At 33.5% G+C, this 21,529-nt stretch overlaps 1 protein-coding gene across 1 annotated transcript in view; it reads right to left on the bottom strand.

The window, feature by feature from the left end:
* Positions 1-15,221, bottom strand: part of LOC143910949 (angiotensin-converting enzyme-like) — a 173,256-nt gene extending 158,035 nt beyond the window's left edge. Inside the window, exon 1 of the mRNA XM_077429602.1 lies at positions 14,979-15,221. The gene's annotated coding sequence lies outside the window, so the exon portion shown is untranslated. The remainder of the gene's footprint in view (positions 1-14,978) is intronic.
* Positions 15,222-21,529: the final 6,308 nt, after the last annotated feature.

Genomic DNA, 21,529 nt, shown 5'->3' on the forward strand with positions numbered 1-21,529 from the left:
CGTGCGGTAAAATTATCTTTCCCCCCGTCGTACATCCTCACTTAATTTGCGCGAGCAGGATACAACGGAACAAGAGGAACAGGCTTTTCCTCGCGTTTCTACGCGCGCACATTAAACAAGACTGTATGACAAAAGAGAGATAATTTCACCGCATGCCACTCATATATATTATATATACATAGTACCGTTTACCACGCACCCTTTTTTTTATCTTTCGACTTAAGATCTTTCGATCTTCGATATTTGCTTTTTCGGGCTTTTCACTTTCGGTCCCGTGAGGTAGACCCATATTTAGGATATGCTATGTTGAGAAATAAAAAAAAAACTAAAATCAATGGTGACGAAAGCAGTGACATTTATTCACGGGGCTTCTCAAAATGCTACATATATTATTATTATGAGAAATTCGGCAACCACCGTGGCGACGTACATACATACCTACGTATGTATCATCATCATCATCATTTACAGCCATTCGCCATCCACTGCTGGATGAAGGCCTCTCCAACACGCTTCCACTCGTCTCTGTTTTGCGCAACACTCATCCATCTCATTCCGCACATTTTCCTAATTTCGTTCACCCATCTTCCTTGCGGTCTTCCTTTTACTCTTTTGCCTTCTCTCGGGTACCATTCAAGCACTTCTTTTGTCCACCTTTCGTCCATCCTCCTAGCTACGTGACCCGCCCATTGCCATTTCAGTCTCTTCACTCTATCCACTATGTCCACTACCCTTGTCATATTTCTCACCCACGTGTTCCGCTTTCTGTCTTTCCTCGTTATGCCAAGCATACAGCGTTCCATACTTCTTTGAGTGCATTGGATTTTATTTAGCATCTTGGCGTTCAGTGTCCAAGTTTCACATCCATACGTCATCACTGGCAAAACGCATTGATCAAAGATCCTTTTCTTCAGGCAGAGGGGCATTTTTGATTTAAAAACAGCATTCATCCGTCCAAATGCACTCCATCCTAATTTCATACGTCTCTTTATCTCTTCATTTTTACTACCAGACATGTCAATTATTTGACCTAAATATAAATAATTATTTACTACTTCTACTGGTTTATCATCTAAGGGGATGCTATCAGGCATGCAATAACTATTGAACATTAGTTTAGTCTTATCTACGTTAATTTTTAATCCTACTTTTCTACTCTCCCTGTCCAGCTGTGTTAGTCTGATAAGTAGGTCAGCTGAATCACGAGCTACTAAAACTATATCGTCTGCGAACCGAAGGTGACTCAAAAAGCGACCATTGATGCTTACTCCGGCTGTATCCCAATCCAAGTTCCTGAAAACTCCCTCAAGCACCGCATTGAATAACTTGGGCGAGATTGTATCTCCTTGTCTTACTCCTTTTCCTATGCTAAATCTATCTGTACCTGAGAAAATTTTAACCGAAGCTGTGGCATTCTTATATATTGCAGCTAACAGTCCCACATAGGGTTCCGGCACTCCCTGTGTTTGTAGAGCGTTAAGTACTGCATTATGACTAACTGTATCGAAGGCTTTCTCATAATCGACGAAACCTAGGCACAATGGCCGTTGATATTCGTTGGCGCGCTCGATTAGTTCGCCAACTACTTGGAGGTGGTCCATTGTGCTGAAATTTGCCCTAAACCCTGCCTGCTCTATAGGTTGGTTCTCGTCGAGGATATTCTTCAGCCTTTCTGTAATAACCTTCGTGAAGAGCTTGTAGACCGCTGAAAGTAAACTAATGGGTCGGTAGTTCTTGATATCGCTTTTGTCTCCTTTTTTGTATATTAAAATGATAGTTGCGTTATTCCATCCTTCTGGTATAGCTTGGTTCTGGATGCATTTGCTGAAAAGCCTAGCTAAGATATTAATTAGGGGGGGGCCGCCACATTTTAGTAAGTCAATGGGAATATTATCTTCTCCTGGGGTTTTACCGTTTTTTGCAGTTTTTAGCGCGGCCTCTACTTCGCTAGGCAATACTGCAGGAACCCTTTGGCCGTGTGTCGATTCCGGAGCGGGAAATTGACCGTTGTTGTTCTCGTAAAGTTTTGCATAGAACGTATAAACTCTGTCTATGATCTCTTCTCTATTCCTAATTATTACTCCGCTCTCTGATCTGATTGCGATCATTTGGTTTTTGCCTAAGAAAAGATCTTGTTTGCACTTTTTCAGACTACGGTTATTCTTAATGGTATTTTCTATTAGCTTGCTGTTAAAATCCCTGACATCCCTGACTATTCTCTTCTTAATTTCCTTATTTACTAGATTGTATTCTTGCTTATTATTATCCCTATCTAACTTCCTTTTATGCTTAATTAGATTTTTGGTTTCCTCTGAAATTTTACTTAGCTTAATCTGTTTCCTGAGTCCAACTAATTTCTTACCTGTTGAGGCTAGAACCGAACTAATTACAGTGTTCAATTCCTCGATGTCTGCTTCTGGGTTTAATTTCCCGTATCGATTTCCAAGTTCGAGTTCGAATTCCTTTTTCCTAGACCTTAGTTGAGCGAAATCTGGAGAGTTACTGCATCCTTTTATTAATTTCCTACGTTCGCAATTTATATTAATGGCCATCCTGGCACGGACTAATCTGTGATCGCTACCTATATCTACTTTACTTAAAACACTAACGTCTTTAACGGAGTGCAGGGCATTTGTTAGGATGAAATCGATTTCGTTTCTGTCTCCTTTAGGACTCTCCCAAGTCCACTTATTGTTGGTGTTTTTCCTGAAAAATGAATTAGTGATAAAGAGCCTGTTGTGTTCTGCGAATTCTATGAGGCGATCGCCTCTGTCGTTTCTTTGGCCGGTACCAAAATTGCCTACTGCTCTTTCTGTGTTTGCCTTTTGTCCTATTTTTGCGTTAAAGTCGCCCATTATTATTTTAAAGTGGTGGCGGCTATTATCGTATGCGCCCTGTAGTTTTTCGTAGAAGTCTTCTATTTCCTCGTCTGGGTGGCTAGATGTGGGGGCGTACACTTGGAAGATTTGACAAGTGTACCTGCTCGAGATTCTTAATACTACATAGCATATACGTTCCGATATGTCGTTTATTTCTATAATATTTCTTTCTATTCTCTTATTGATAAGAAACCCTACTCCTCCTATTCTACCATTTGGTAGCCCTCTCCAGTAGAGACAGTTACCACTTTTTAGGATTATTTGGTTTTCCTGTTTTCGTCTTACTTCGCTAAGTCCTACTAAATCCCATTTGATACTTTCTAATTCATTCTCTAATGCAAGCACACTTCCTTCACTCGATAACGTTCTTACATTGTGCGTGGCTAAATACAGGTTTCTATTAACTAAGCTATCATCCATCGTCACTCTTACCTTGTTGGAGGTTTGGATATTATTTTTCTCGCATTTATCCAAGATGTGTTGAGAAAAAGGCGGTACTTGAGAGAGATTTCCATTCAAGGAGTGAGTTCTTACCGCCATAGACTCTTCTCTGTGGTCAGCTTTGACAGATAGTCATCCTAGGTATCACTTGGATCACTTATGGGTTATTACATGCCATTTAACAGGGTTACTTTGTAAGTGAAAGTAGTTAGTTATGATAATAATAGATTAGCAATTGTTATACTACTTTCTTTACAGATCTTTATCGTGAGACGCCTCTTTGGAGACAACGGATTTATATATGTGTGAGTGCGGTTTGCAATTTAATATTTTAATAATAAATTTAGTAAAGAATATAAAATTACACGAATTACTTTGATATAATTTAAATATGAAAAAGAACTGATAGACAGTTGGGAAACACTGTTTCTGCTTGTTATCAAATAAAGTTCGTTAAAAATTTTGCTGGAAGCAATTATGTGGAAGATTTATTGCTTCTGTGGGACAAACTATTGACTGACGGGAAAGGACCTTATTTTTTTGTATTCAGGTAGGGAGATATTACGAATATACCCCGGCCGTATTGACTTTGCACAGATTTTAGACACAAAAAAAAAAACTAATATGACAAAATTTTACGAATTCACTGATATAAATACGCTTTACGACCGATCTGCTGATTATTTTTACACTTAAATTATACTAGGATGCAATTAGTAAAATAAGTGAGTGGATGGTTAATTTTTTAGATTTAATTTCGTGCAATAGCCGGGTTTAAGCGAGTAGTAGCAGGGAGAACGCAGAAGCACGTCTTCCCCGCATGACACGATAGACCGAACTCCCTACGTATGTATACGCACCCCTAAGTTCCGGCAGTATGGGGTAATTTTAAAACGAATCTACCGGTGAATAAAACATGAAAGTGCTTCGCATTCGTCGAAGATCAAAGAAGCGATCCTGTTCTTGCAGACATTTTTCAGACTTAACCCCCCTCCCACGCCCGATCGTCGACGAAATCCCCTCTACATATGCCACGTCCCGAGAGGGTTATTCCATTTGAGCGGTTTTCGAAAAAAATACTTTTTTTCCCCGACATTTTCCTACGATAACGTAGTCACAGATGACGCCACATCATAACGTTGCCGAAAAGAAGAGAATGTCTTCTTCAAAAGAAGAGATTGATGTTTATATGAATATTATACCACAAAATGCGGAAAACGATTAGCTATTCACATACATACGTACACATATGTATGAAAATGAAACGTATAAGAAGTTAGTAAAAAATCAACTATTTTAACTTCTTTTCTTTCCAAATCAAAACAGTACACCATTTGAATGAAAATCAACGATCATTTAAATTTATCGTTCAAATAATTAATTAATGAGTGTGAGTTAATCGTTGAAAAACATAAATTCCAGCGATTGAGTCAACGCGGATAAAAATAAATTAAGTAATATATTCAACACTCGTTCGTCATTGTTTACATATGAAAATAAATAAATTTTCAAACAGGAAAATTCAAAGGAAGTCACTACAAATACATATAGTAAAAGCAATACAAGGTCAAACACACACATGCATACAGTTAATTTTGAAGCAAATATTTAAATACCTACATTAACATTTAAGAAACGCTGTTTATATTATACGAACGTGTACTTATTCGACAGCCTAAAATTAAAATACTCGATAAACAGAGCCAAAGTAATGCAATAAATATTTACACGAGTAAGTGCGTATTTTGCACACGTGCTCTATACATACATATGTATACATGTAATATACATACATACACACACGTACATATGTATGTATATACCTTTCATGTTTATACTAATTGAAATTTCGCGACGAACGAAAGGATATTGGTAAATGTGAGCGAACGAATGAATGAACACACACAGTATAAGAACCGTTAACTTTTAAATATATCGTAAATCATAAATGCCATGGGATTACCGAATTCAAATTTAGCGGTTTTTGTTCCCTTATCCTCTTACACAGCGGCTATCATAGTTCAGTTCAACGCATGTCGTAAGTTACTACCGACGACGCACATCGTTAACAGAATAAAAAAGACACACGTTGAAAAATAATAAATTAATAATTGATACATTATAAAGAGCGGCCCTGGTATATATATAGAATATATAGAGTCGTTAAAATATTTGACTCGTGCTGAGTAATAGTGCAATAAATATAAAAGAAACAACACAATTACATATTATAAAAATAATAAACCAATGAAGACTGAGCTTGTAAAGAGGAGAGTTTACTTGCGTTAGCGCGACCTAGATGCAAGGTATCAAAATGATAATATAAATAAAACAAGATAATGTCATATAAATCCTACATAAAGTCCGTTCGTAATAAATAATAATCTTAATTGAAATAACCGTCTGATCGCATTTATTACGACTTGGTTGGTCTGTGTTGCCACTTGCTAAAGCATACATCAGTGTAGCCACTCTTACGAATGCATTAGTGGTGCTACAAACTAACAGAAGGCTCGCTACTTGTTGCAATTTATTATAACGAGTTACTATTACTTCGTTAACACTAGTACTCCAGGACCTACATGTGTAAAAACATGTAGGTCTTGTAATAAAAAGCCTTGTAATAAAACAAAAAGCCTTGTAATAAAAAGAAATATTATACTGAGTTTACTAAGTATCTAAATATAAATATATAAATATGAGTTTACTGCCTTGCATACCTCATTTTGAACATTTAATACTGGAAATAGACAAATTTCAGGCTACCTAATCCACAATACGCTATTTGCATCGATTTTTAATGCAATATTGTGCAATAATATGAATTTATACGTACTTAATTCTCGATTAAACCGGTAGTGCAATTCCTTGTCACCAGTTAAAAAGATAAATTTAATAAAATAATTTTACCAAGAAATGAGAGAACGAGAAAACGAGATGACCGGCAAAGTCAATCCCATTGCCGGAATTATACATATAGTTAATACATAATAGATATAATTAAAATTGAAATTATAAACAGACACATACATACATATGTATGTGTACATGAATTGATACTCTTTCTCATAAAACAACCCATTAAAAATCAAAGAGTTGTAAACAAACTCCGACTGTGAAACATTGTCTCGGCGTTTGGCCATAAGACGAATATCGAATTATAATATCAACATTTTAACATTCATTATATAACCTTTTAGTGAAGTAAAAATATATATGAGAGATAATGAGAGCCTATAATGCAAATTTTATAAGATATAGTGTGAAAAAGATAAACTTATAGGCGTTTAAACAATTAAAATCTGACAAAACGAGAGGGTGGCGGAAAGTCAAACATTACTGACTGGTTACTGACCGCTAAACGTCAATATGTCCAAAATGTTTGCATTTTTAAACGTGTCTATTACGATTATTTTTCACCATCGACCTATCAGAATCGATTTAAATTTCCAACGTTGACCAAACTGCGTAAAATGACAAAGTTTCAAAACGATCGGAAGACTGTAGGAATAGATACTGAATCGTTAGCGAAGTGAAACATAGAAAAGTCTAGTAATAAAAATACTTTTGACTAAGTATTCTCAGTTCATAACAATGTGTCTAACAATCATTAAATATTTAATAAACCTTAATAAACGGAAAACATTTACCCTTATGATATATTTGTACTAGGCTCAATTTAATTCGTTCTAAACACAATTATTCATAAAATCCAATCTAAAATTTCCAATATCGGACAATAAAATAGCCGATAAATCAACTACTGTTACTATTGACCTTATTTCTGTTAGGTACTTAATTCCTCCATTTAAAAATGATCAAAATCTTTACTGCCCATTTCAAACCAAACCAGCCCCCAAAATACGTACACATACATACATACATCGATAAAAGCAGTTGAGTAATACATATATTGCGAATATTGGCGAATTTACGACTGGCGGAGATTTCCCGTGCGCAGCAGTGCACAAACGTCGTGGCGTTACTCGATCGGACATAAAATCTTCAAGTGCACTACCATAAATTCTTGCAAAGTGCATTAGGGTGAAATATTCGAGATGAAATATTCAAAAGTGACCGTCTCCCACCTATGTACGTATGTATGCATAATACATGTATGTAGTAAACCGGCAGTCGTAATGCACCACTGATATATACATACATACATAATATAATATAACATTATTGTGCACGTGTGAATCGAAGTGAGTGTGAAAGACAACCCACCGCGGGGGTTTGGTGATTTATACGACAATAAATTAATTTATCGGAAAGGCCTGCAACGGATTCTTATGCACGCCTACCGATCAAATGCAACGAACGTTGGACCTAAACCGAAGGTGTATTGTGCCGAGCTAATCCTATAATAGGCTTCCAATAAACTTACCTAATAATACCTACTACGCCTTTCGCAATATCTATCTAACTAAATTAAACAATGCGGATACGCCAGCTTATTAATACCTGACGTTCGTCTGCACAAACTCCATACGTACCTACTCCAAATATTTTTCCACGATGTTAAAATCGTCAATGAAACTTAAAAAGTACAAGAATGACGCTTTTTTGTGTAATAACTAGAGTACGGTTAGCCAAGGTGCCGCTCATTGTTCAATTGTTGTAAATGCTTTGTAAAAAAGGTTTGGGCAAACCTTTAACAATGCATTTACAACATTTGAACAATGAACGGCACCTTGGTTATACGGGCTTTAGTAATAACTATTAGTTGGTTTGATGACTTTCACTATATACGCGGTTATACGTCAAATTTTATTCTAAAAATGTATGAAATCCTATAAATTACTAGTATTGTGCCCATTGATATTTCAACAGGTAGTTTTGGAAAGGAATTGATACATGAACCCAGGGAGGTGTAATAAGAATAGGGGGGCCCTTACGAATAAATAGTTGTTGTCAATTTTACGCGGTACGTCTCTATAAATACGCTACAACGCACGGAATACAATCGGATCAATTTACTTATTAAAATGTATTCCATGTTGTTTATTGTATGTTTTTGAATGTATTGTGCCATTTTTACCGATGCTTGCCCATCTTGCGAGTAATATAAACAAACAGAGAACTTTTTATCGGACATACGTCGAGCCCCAAGCGTCAAATACGACTGATGCTAAAATTATATAGATCTGTCCGTGGACACAATGTCACTTGACAATAATATAACACCTAAAGCCACTTCTATTAATATTACATTTCTCTGCATGAACCATACCCGAGGCTATTGTCACCTGCAGTTTCACCATGCATAGACCTCGCAGTGAATTCACTCGCCCGGCCGTCCACGTACAAATAAGCATGTGTATGTATGTACCTACATATGTGCATTCTTGTCAGTATTCACGGCGCGATTTCCTGCAACTTCTGATAATTTTAATATTTATATTTTAAAATCTCTATACATGCTTGCTTGTCCATTAAAAAAACACATACATTCCGTTTTTTTTTTTATTAATTATTAATTTTAAATTCATATGTTACCATGATGCCATTATAGTTGCCCTAAGCGACACGCATGGTTTTAAACATGTACATACGGTTTTTGCCAATTTGATGAGGAACCGTTTCAACAATGAAATCAGATAAATTAACAAACTCTGGTAGGAAACGATTAACTTGGAGTCACAAATATCCGAGTTTGACCAGTAGTAGCAGTAAGTACTACAGTAGTAGCAGTAGGTTCTACAGAAATACTACCGAATAAATTATTTTCAATCGAGGTCAACCCAGGGCTTAAACCCGAGAACCTCTCGGTGCATTATCTCTTTAGCATTAACGCAACCACTGAGCTATACTGCTTCAATAGATAATATTATTCCAATGACGTACACAAATTAAATGAATTTTTGTAAAACGGCAACTGTGGTATTTTCATATCCGTTTTGGCTCCGATGATATTTTTTCCTAAAAATAATTGTGAATTATTTATTAATACAGTGAACCCTCCTATAACACGCTAGATCTGTTTCGCAAGAAAACGAAATAAAATAAAAATAAAAAACATGGAATTTTGAAAAATATGATATATGTACATACATATTATATATTTTCACTTTTTTTCACACATATTTTTGCTGATCTAGCGCGTTATCGGAGGGTCGATTGTATATGTATATACATATGTATGTGGGTGATTTACAAGACATTTCTATTAGTTATGAATATGCTATTAGACAAACAAACAACATACGGAAAGCCCGCAACATATATGACGGGCTGAAAATCAGACTGGTACAAGTGACATTTTTAAAAAAAGCTGGTGCAATTGCTAAAATAATAGCATTTCATATATGCTATTATGTTTACAAAATCTACAATGTTTACAAAACTAACGATAGTAAAATTAATATAATACACATTGACCTGACGAGCGTCGATTAAAACGCATTACCTATACCTATGTACATACTTATACACAAGTGGGTAATCATTTTAACGTCACGTCACGTTTTTAAAACGCGTCCATTAATATTAAATTTGCCCTTTGACCTCCTATCTCCCCCCCCCCCCACGATTCGTAGAACGCTCCCACGTACGCCTACGCACATTTAATTGAAAGGGATCGAAAAATGCAACCAAAGGGATCGTCAAATCTGGCGCTCGAGCTCAATTAAGCGTGGGCGAGATGATACCGATAGAGAGAGAGAGAGAGAGAGAGAGGAGGAAAGAGGGGTGAGAGGAGGACGAGTGGCTGAGTGGCCCCTGTCGATAAATTTCCACCCCACATTATGAATGTATACGCTCGTTTTTGCGAAAATTAGCCTTCCCCGTCACCTCCTCACCCTCTCGTGCAATTTATGGAGACACCGACTATGAGGGATGGAAGCTGGCGAGCTACTTTTTCGCAGACTTAACGTTCGCTTGGCCCGCGCGAGATAAAGGGCGAGAACTGCGTACATATTTGAAGTGCATCCGAGTCATAAGGGAGCATACATATCTATGTACATATGTACACACATTTCATATACATTCGTACATAAATATATACGGTCATGAAAACAAAGTGTAAGTAAGTATTTTACCTAAGATATCAATATCTTGGCTGCAACTATTATACACAGTACCATATGTATGTATACATATGTACATAGATATACTATATAAATCTGCGAGTAAATACTCTCTGAATTTTTCAACTTTTGTCAAAAAATAAAAACTATACGTCGTCGGTTCGCGTTAGGTACATATATATATATATATATATATATATATATATATATATATATATATATATATATATATATATATATATATATATATATATATATATATATATATATATATATATATATATATATATATATATATATATATGTACATATGTACATACATATGTATATCTATTCAAAAAATTGAAAAATGTATATAAAAATAGTTCCCGATAAATTGCTCAAACAATCGAGCCATTTATTGGGCGATAAATTGACAAATTTCTTGGTGATTGGCCTCCTATGGAGAAGTGATGCAATCAATAGTGATCCAGTTGAAATAAAAGCTTATAAAATATATGTGTTTCCTAATTTGTATGTACATGTCTACTTTTTTATTGCCACATATCGTATTCAGTAATTATATTACAACAAGCATTAAATTAAATTATTTATGGAAAATTTCATTCCCATTAGTAATTAATATTGTAGCGTATACATATGTACATGAAGAATTTTTGTTCCGTCGACGAGCCAGTTGCCAGTTAAGCGGTAAAAAGTATTTTAAAACAATAAAAAATCACAATCAATAGAAAAAACATCTGACTATTGATTCCAATACTCACTTTGAGCACAGCAATACTAGTTTTTGAATTAAAGACTGCAGAAGCCAAAAAACTGTAAAAATTGCGCATTTTTTTTAAACGCTCATATATCGTAAAGGAGACCCAAACAACAAAAATCATTATCATATTCGAATTCAGTGGGTAAAGATAGGTTAGTCTCCGCTCTAGTAACTCAAAAACGTGATTTTTGTTGCTCAGTGTATTCAACTAATCTCTACGTTACAATATTACATATGATCAGATCAAGAGTTTGATCACTCTTGTATCGCCTCCATACCTCTAGTCGTGACACTGAATAAGAGGAAGTTTTTTTAAGCAATATCAATGAAAAAATATATGTATGATAATCATAATATATTAAACATCCTTTGGAAATATTTTGAAATCTAATATATGTTTAATTTCAAAAGAGACTTTATATGTATGTAAGATTTAAAGGTTTGTTGAGAGCAGTTAAAACAAATCAAAGTTTCTATGACGACGACATCGATATCGTCGAATATTATTTTTTTTTCGATTCAAATAAATTTAATAAAAAAATTAATGAATATTTACTATTAGATTGTTTTTCCATGTTTAAGCTGTTTATATTACAAATACCAAGCGAAGCCTGGTATGTACATACAGGCTTTAAACAATTTTCCATGCTAATCTATCTTATTAAATCACTAGTGTTTTTACCCGGCTTCGCTCGGTATTTGTAATATAAACAGCTTAAACATGGCAAAACAATCAAATAGTAAACATTCGTTTGTTTTCTTATTAAATTTATTTGAGTCGAAAAAATATAATATTTAACGATGTCGATATCATCATCATAGAAACTTTGATTCGTTTTCGATGTTCTCAACAAACCTTAGATACTTACATGGTTACAAATTCTCTTTCGAAATTATATATTAGATTTATTCATTCAATTTTACGTTTGGACCATTGTTGCATTACAGGAGTCCCTAATGCGCCGCAATGGTCGATAATTTTAAATTAAAGGCAACAATTTATCACATAAACATGTGACACGTTAAACATGGAGTTGCACTTGTATAAAACATATAGTAATACAAATTGCCTGACAAAATTTTGAAGATATAAAATTTTCAACCAGTCTGTTTTCGACTATCTGCCACCATCCCCCCCAAAAGCAACCCTCAGTAAAAAAAAGCTGCAATCAAGAATCGTTCAAACACTCGAAATATGGTAATTGTACGTAAATGACGCGCGAGGTACCTACCCGAAGTACGCACATCTGCCATTGGCATAATTGCGCGCAATTGTTCGAAAGTAACAAAAAATCCATACGTCGACAATCCTCGACAGCATCCTTGCGGAAGTGATTACACGTCGTTCGAGACTTATTCAAGTACTACTACTTGCATATACTACATATGTATGTAAATATGTACATACTTGGACGAACGAAGGAGGAAAAGGTATCGCTGAAAAAGAATAATTACAGCGCAAACCTTGCCGCACAAAAAACTAGCCCGTATAATTCATTTAGCAACACTGTCATCTATCACTCGAGACGCTAATGATGCGAACAGGTCAAGTTACCTAATCGGTTCTTATTCGAAAATAGACCGGCGAAAATAAAAAAAAAATAAAAATCAAATGGATTTCCAAGGAAAAACATAATACATTGAGAGGATTACACCCTACAGGTACGTACATGCATGTATAATTTAAATGTTTCATCACTGATGATTGTAATTATTTTTATAAATTATTATACATATGTATATTAGACAAGAACCACAGACCGCCAGTTTTGCAGGACTGTAGGCACAACGGCCAGAGATGGCTATTTCTTTTGGCCCATGGCGCCATATGTGAACGTAGACGTGACCGAACAGATCCACACGACTTCTACCATGTACATTTGTGGTACATACTGGTAGAAGACAATTCCGGAAGAAATTGTGTGAAGGGGAGTCACTCAGATGCAAGTGCTACAAAATTAATGAAACGCCAGAAAGACACGTCAGATATAATGAAAAAATATATATATTTAAGGATATGCTCGGACAAATGTAATATAATATAATAAATGTGCTCGGAGGAAACGAGCAGAAACTAATGAGTATATTATTAGTAAGTTTGACGTCGAAACAATCTGACATTTACAAAACGTGTGTACTTACATAAAGTACACAAAATAAATGTTGAAATATTTATAAACACATATTTTTTCGTAGTGGATGATTTTTTTTCTTAATTGATTCATTATATTAATGCGATACAGTTTATTTTATTTTAGTTTTAAATTGTTAAAAGTCTTGCTTTGAACGTCGATACTGTTGACTTATCTTTCTAAGGTGCAAACATGAACTAAGAATGAATCGGTTGCTCGAGTGAAATCTTCTGGACCTATTTTAACAGCTATTCAATTTTATTTCGACATAATTAACCTCGGAATGATTAACCGTCTAATGGCCGAATTCTTTCGTACTTTTTATAATCCAACGAAGAATCTCCCTATACTATTTCGAATTCCTTCAATAGTACGTCCTTGTAATTATCGGCGCCCCTCTTCGACCGTCCAAACTTTTAACTTCTAATTCTTCTCCCAATTTGCAATTACTGTCCTTTTTTTCTTCCTCTACGACCAATTAGTTTCGATTCAGACGCGCTGGCGTGTCCAGAATACAAAATATTTCTCTAATACTCCAACTACAGATCATCACCATCCGCTTGTGCCACATAATACATCCACTTCTCATAATAATTCATCGATGACTATAGAGATATTGTTCCGCCGAATTCTCAGCACGACTTTGACCACATTTTTTGTGCGAATTTCACATCTTGTACGCGCATTATTTTAACCACCACAAGAAGCAGAGTTCTTAAATATTTTACTGAGATAATTGAAACAGCCATTATCTACCTTATTTATTATAAGCACGGATTTAGTAGCCACGTGTCCACAATTGGGCCGCATAATATATTCACACACCATTGAATTATTAATACGCCAACGCGAGTCGGTACGATCAGCGACATCTTATTATTATTAATCACGAAGAGATTATCCTTTGTCAACGTGGGTAGAAATTCTACAATAAAACAGACCTAGTAAATAACAAAACGGGAGTTAACCTTGGATTATGAGCCCAAGCTTTACGTCACGAAGCTAAATCGATGATCTTTGGCACTATAAACATAAAAAAATATTCGTACGTATACGTCCGCTCGGTCGATTACAATGTATCGAAGTAAACATCAAATTTCAATTAAAAAAAAAACACAAGGAAATGTATATTCATTCACAAAATTTAAATTATTTATGCACTTTTGAACTTCGACTAACAAAATCAATATTAACGGCTTTACATAATAAGTTATCAATAAAAGAGATAAAGATGAAGAAATCGTGCTGTACTTTTTGAAACTCAACTAATCAACAACTTACGGTTAAATTAAAGCAATCATAATCTTTGTTAATTTGAAAAATAAGTCTGAAAGAAAAAGCTGTTAGCTGGTCGGCGTTTAAAAACATACCTATTTTTTACGTAATTTATATTAAAAAATAATTATTATTTATAACATATTACGTTGATTTACAAAATTATTTTAGTTAAATTAAAACCTTAGTAGTTCAAATGCAATTAAGGCTAACGAGAATAAAATCAACGTACATAAATTAAACTTAGCAATTATATTATTATACGAAGCATTTTGAATCCAATAAATACTAAACAGCGGTTAATAATACAAAACAAAAAATTAAACTATAAACATAAACAAATGAATTGCACGATGAAAATTTAAATGGATTCGCGACATGTATAAGTCAATTTTAATTAATTATACAATAACACCTGTCAGATTGCACAAGCATTACCGAACATAACCTCAACACTTACTTGCTATGCTGGAACGCGAAAGACGAAGCACGCAAACATCCAAATGAAAGACGGGCGTCCGAAAAAAAATTCAGAAAAGAAAGAATTAAACAAAAACAGAACACTGATATTGGAATGAAAGCGAGCGCGAAAACAAACGCGAAACAATCGAACGTCAAATGCTGGGCTCGATGAAGTTGTAAAGTTGCGAACGCGCGCCTCGCAGACAACACGTCAAAACAGAACGGGCGCCAGAGCGCGACTGATCTTCCCGCTAAAATTACCGGTGCCGCGTTTACGTTTTTGCAACTTTTCCACGGTCATGTCCAACGCCTGTGGCGGTTTTTACGCGTTTTTTTACTCGTCACGGGTACCAATTCATGAATGAAAAAATATGCTGTTTTCTATTTTAGCTGCCAATACGCACACCTGTGAATAACTTGCAAATGACACAACTATGTATTGTACAAATATCTGGAGATTCGCAGTTGATACCGGGAATCGGAGTCGTGATTAGTAAATCCGGGACTTTTTGACCGGAGTTGTAAAAAAATCTGAGCGACTCCGAGCCCGATCTATATCGCTTTTTTACTCAATAAATAATGCATGTGCATATTGAATTGCGAACGAACGCGTAGATCTACGAGAGTGAATTCCGAATACCCAATGTAAGCAAATTCGAGACAGTGTTTCTATTATCCATGTACCTAAATTGGTCAAATTTACGAGAAGCCCAATATTTGACAAATACTTCGGATAAAAAAATTCGGTTGTGACCAACCCCTCACTCTATCTATGTATTTGAGCAGAGCCGTAGCGACGTTTTTGGCGCCCTTGGCATATATCAAATTTGTCGCCCCTTTAATATTTTTTCATTACATTTAAAGAATTTATTTGATTTAAAAAATACACATTTATTGAAATATTTAAAACAAAAAATTTAAAATAAAATAACAAAAAAAAACAGTTATTATTTATATTATAAATGTCCCACATTGAAAATTTCGCAATAAATATCATATTATAAAAGGAATCATTGCACTTAAAACAAAATTAAAATTTCGTGGTTTTTATATTTTTTTGTCGTTTATTTATCATTTTTTTTAATTTTTATAAATGTCTATTTCAAATAAATTTTTCTTGTTCTAAAACCATATTCATACATAGCTGTCTTGACCGGTAACCAATATCATTATTAACAACTTAACTATTAATTATTACAAATATTATACAAAAAGATGAATTTTCCGTGAATTTGGAGTTAATAAAGTCTGTTATTCTATTATCAAAATTTATATTAATTACTAATTCAATTTCTATTGTTATATATTTTTTATAATATTATATTTTGATATTTTTTTATAATTCAATTTAGTGCAATGTTCAGTAACTTTCAGTAATGTTCAGTAAAGTTCAGTAACAAATTTCTCGAAAATTCCTAAAATCATTATCGAGCCCCCGAATTAATAAAGATGTTCTCTAAATATCCTGTTCTTTCTGCTGAAGTACAATCCTAACCTTATTCCATTTATCAAGTATGAGATTCCACAGATTTAAAAATTCAAGAAACTTATATTGTACATTTGAAAGTGAATGTGAATTAGCAAAATTATGATCGTATTTTTTGATGTTTAAAACTGAAAGTACATACATACATATGTATGTATGTACATATGTCCTCATATTGATCGTGAACTGCTTCCGCTGCTTTCGATTTTGAACACCATCTCGTACCCGAATGTTTTTTTTTCAAGCGATGTTTATTCAAACGATGATATTTTTTCCCATCTATTAGTTGATGAGGAAAAACAAATTAAAAAAGAGTTTGTGAGGTTCCGAAAACTTAGTTTTAATTCGTTCGGTCAATTTCTCAGAACTCAAAAGTATTAAAAGTAAAACATGCATTACGCTCCCTCGAACAAAGTACATAATTAAAACATAATATTAACCTACTTATTCAGTATGTATACATATATGTACATATGTATATACAAATGAATATTTCAAAACAACATCGAATTCTTCTTAAATTTTACTTATTTTATAAAAAAAATAAAAATGAAATACATAGGTCAGGGGAGCCTTCAGCGCCTCTCGTATCGAGCGCCCTTCGCACTCGGCCATTTGCCATAGCCTCGCTACGGCACTATATTTGAGAAATATAAGAAGGTTACAAAACAAAATTCGATATTGAACCGTACAGATTATGAAGTACTAATAACTAAGACAGCATTTTCGATACAAATTGAGCGCAAATGTATGGAAACAAGACAAAAGTTCTACTTCCGGTTGTCGGATTTTGTTTAAAATTGTTTTATTAATTAAAATCAATAACAGTATTATACACAATAAATATCAAGAAGATTAAAATAATTTAAAAGTTCAAAATAAAATAATGAAATATAAAAAAAAATACTACTTCCGGCTTATGAATTTTGAGTACATAAGAGTAGTACATAAAGTTAGTATTATTAGTATTAGTACATAAAGAGTACAAATATAAATTTTCAGTTAGTACATAAAGTTAGTACATAAAGAGTACAAATATAAATTTTCAGCTTGATATGTTCAGGGGTTTGGACAGAGTAGTGGGCACAACATTTTTGACCTTTCTAAGAGGAAAAAATCCCACTTCCGGTTTATTAAATTTAATGTTTTTTTTTATTTTCATCACATTAATACAAGAATTATACTTGAACTTTTTCGTGAAGAACACACGTTTAAGAGGTCGAAAAAATAGTAAAAGAAAAATTGAACAAAAGTTAACTGCCAATTCCAGTTGAGGGATTCTTACCAAATTGCTTGTTATTATGCTTAAACTTCTAGATATGAAATTTTAGTTCAACAAATCAAAAGGTTTAAAAAAAATGCAAAAAACCTCTATTCTCTAGAGTTAAAGTACTACTTCCGGTTCGGATAAAAATATTTAAAAAACAAAAAATTATAAAGATTATTATTTCTATTACATGGAAAAAAATGGGTGTGACCAACCCATGACTTTATCTATGTATTTGAGGAATATAAAAAGGTTACAAAACAAAATTTGATATTGAACTAATAACTATGATAGCGATACAAATTGAGCGCAAATGTATGGAAACTTGCACAAGACAAAAGTTCTACTTCCGGCTATCGTATTTTGTTCAAATTCTTTTTATTATTTAAAATCAGTATAATTATTATACACATTAAATATCAAGAGGATAAAAATAATTTAAAAGGTCAAAATAAAATAATGAAATATTGTTTTAAAAAAAAATACTACTTTCGGTTTTCCAATTCTGACCAAAATATTAGCAACTCTAAGTTAGTAGATAAAGAATACAAATATAAAATTTCAGCTTAATACGTTCACGGATGTGGACAGGATCCAGGCGACAACATTTTTGACCTTTCTAAGAGGAGAAAATCCCACTTCCGGTTTATTAAATTTAGTGATTTTTTTTATTTTCATTAAATTAATACAATAATTATACGAGAATTTTTTTGTGAAGATCACACATGTTTAAGTGGTCGAAAAAAATAGTCGAAGAAAAATCGAACACGAGTAAACTGCCACTTCCGGTTGAGGGATGCTTGCCAAATTTTATCCATAACTTGCTATTACGCTTAAACTTCTAGATATGAAATTTCAGTTCAATTAACCAAAAGGTTTCTGAGAAAAACATAAAAAAACCTCGATTCTCTAGAGTAAAACTGCTACTTCCGGTTCAGATAAAAATATTTAAAAAATATAAGGTCATAAATATTATTATTTCTATTAAATGTAAAAAAAAATAATCCGATTTAGTTAGCGGTTTGGGAGATAATTGATAATAACTTAAAAAAAAAGAGGACACCTACATATAAGGGGAGGTACCATTTCCAGTCAACTTATAAATTTTAAAAAAAAATTACGTCGTGTAGATAAGAATTTCAGTAACCGATACAAGGTTTCAATTTGATAGGACTTACGGTGTTCAAAAAATCCCCAAAATACACAGACACACACGAACATACAATTTTTTTCTAGATCATGGAAACGTGATCAGTAGAGACACGTATTTTGGGCATCTATTTTTGTCAATTTTAGCATTTTCATTTTGTATTTTAGCGTTTTAGGGCATTAAAAAAGTTCAATTTTAGCATCAATTTTTATGAAGAGTTTAATTTTAAATAATAAAAAATTTCGATGAATTTTAATAAAATTGATAATAAAATATACATATATACAATTTAAAAACAACACAACAATTAAAAAATAATAGCAAAATTAAAAATGTTTTGGAATTAAAATTACAATGAAAAACACATGAATATAAAAAAAAGACAAAAAATATGAATATAAAAATATAATACCAATTAAAATTTATTAAAACTCAACATGGAGCATATTTCTACACATTCTTTTTTGAGATTCGTGCGACGATTTATACCAATTATATTGTATTTACTAAAATACCTTTCAGCATCCACACTATTTACGGGACACCAAATAGATTTTAGAGTTGCACAACCAAACTCTTCATATTTAATTTTTGTTGCCATCTTAACAGTTAAGCATTAATAGCAAAATGCAACTGCTTTAAATTAATAGAGAATATAAAAAGTGAATCCACGCCGGATATATTATGATGATTATTTATAGGACAATGATGATGATTATTTATTATTTTAAAGACTTCGATTAAGTCGTCTCTTATTCTTCTCGTCTCAAGTGTTATTAATATGAGCCAAAATATTTTTTAATTTTACTCATAAAAAAATTTTCATATCAAACAAAGTGCCAGGGCGGCGACCTAGCTCAAAAAGAAGTACCAGGACGGCGACCTGCCCCGACCTGGCACGACTACACCACTGTTCACATAAGTACATATATACCCCGTAAATGGTCTTACACATATTATGTACATCATTATCATCATCATCGTCTACAGCCCTTCGTAATCCACTGCTGGATGAAGGCCTCTCCAACGCGGTTCCACTCGTCTCTGTTTTGCGCAACTCTCATCCATCTCACTCCACACATTTTTCTAATTTCGTCTTCCCATCTTCCCTTCCTTTACCCTTTTACATTCTTTCGGGTAACATTCTACAATTTCTTTTGTCCATCTTTCGTCCATTCTTCTAGCCACGTGACCCGCCCATTGCCATTTCAATCTCTTCACTCTATCCACTATATCCACAACCCTTGTTTTACTTTTCACCCACGTATTCCATTTCCTGTTTTTCCTTGTTATACCAAGCATACAACGTTCCATACTTGTTTGAGTGCATTGGACTTCGTGTAGCAATTTGGCGTTCAATGTCCAATTTTCACATCCATACGTCATCACTGGCAAAATACACTGATCGAAGATCTCTTTCTTCGGGCAAAGTGGCACTTTTGATTTAAAAAACACATCCATTCGTTCAAATGCACTCCATCCTAATTTCGTACATCTCTTTATTTAATAATTATTTACTACTTCTACTATTTTATCATCCAATGAAATACTATTAGGCATGCAATAACTATTGAACATTAGTTTGTTCTTTTCTTCGTTAATTTTTAATCCTTCTTTCCTACTTTCCCTGTCCAGCTGAGTCTGTTAAGTAAGTCAGTTGGATTGCGAGCTATTAAAACTACATATATCGTCTGCATACTACTATGACGCACGGTCATGCGGTGCATGCGGGCCTTTTAGATTTAAGGACCCAAAACCAAAGGACCCAAACCAGGTTTTCAAATAAAAATCTTGAGTCTTAAAATTATTCATACGACTAATAGGAAACACTATTTAAAATTTTATGCACCAAATTTGATACGCAACACATTGCGTGTCGAATTTTCACTCAACTGTACTCCTTCTCACGACATTCAATAGTTGTCCCTAATGGTACAGTAATAATAATTTTCTAGAATTATCTATGAAAACGATGTTAAAATAAAATGTCTTTGAAAAATGTAATTGCATACTTTGCGACATTGAAGGCGAGAAAAAATAACATTTAAATTATGTGAGTTAATTGCCAATTTAATTTTAATAACAAAAATACTAAAGGGGGCCTTTTTCTAACATTTGCATGCAGACCCAATTTTCCTAGTTACGCCACTGATCGTCTGCGAACCGAAGATGACTCAAAAAGAGACCGTTGATTTTTTCTCCTGCTACATACATATATGTACATATCGGAACAAAAATGAGAAAAAAGTCAATTTGACATTTTATAAGTTAGATTGGATCCAGGGTTCTGCCAAATTTCTTTAATTAATATTATGTATTAGATGTATTATGAGCATTTATAAGAATTGTAAATAGGTTTTTGAGCTCTTTTTCCTATTATGCTGTACATTAACAGAATAATATAATACTATGATTACTATCAATATTAAACTAAAATTTTAAAATAGAAAATGATCAGTAGATCAGTAACTATTAAAATAGATGTATTGTGAACATAATTTAGTAATGATAAAAAGCATTCAAAAAGCAAGAATACACCGACATAATATATACACAAATACTAACACATACATTTTTTTCTAGACCATGAAAACGTGATCACTGATCATTGATCAGTGATCGATTTTGAGTTAGAATTAGATATAG

Source organism: Arctopsyche grandis, chromosome 4 (assembly GCF_051622035.1).
Source record: "Arctopsyche grandis isolate Sample6627 chromosome 4, ASM5162203v2, whole genome shotgun sequence".
Classification (NCBI taxonomy): domain Eukaryota; kingdom Metazoa; phylum Arthropoda; class Insecta; order Trichoptera; family Hydropsychidae; genus Arctopsyche; species Arctopsyche grandis.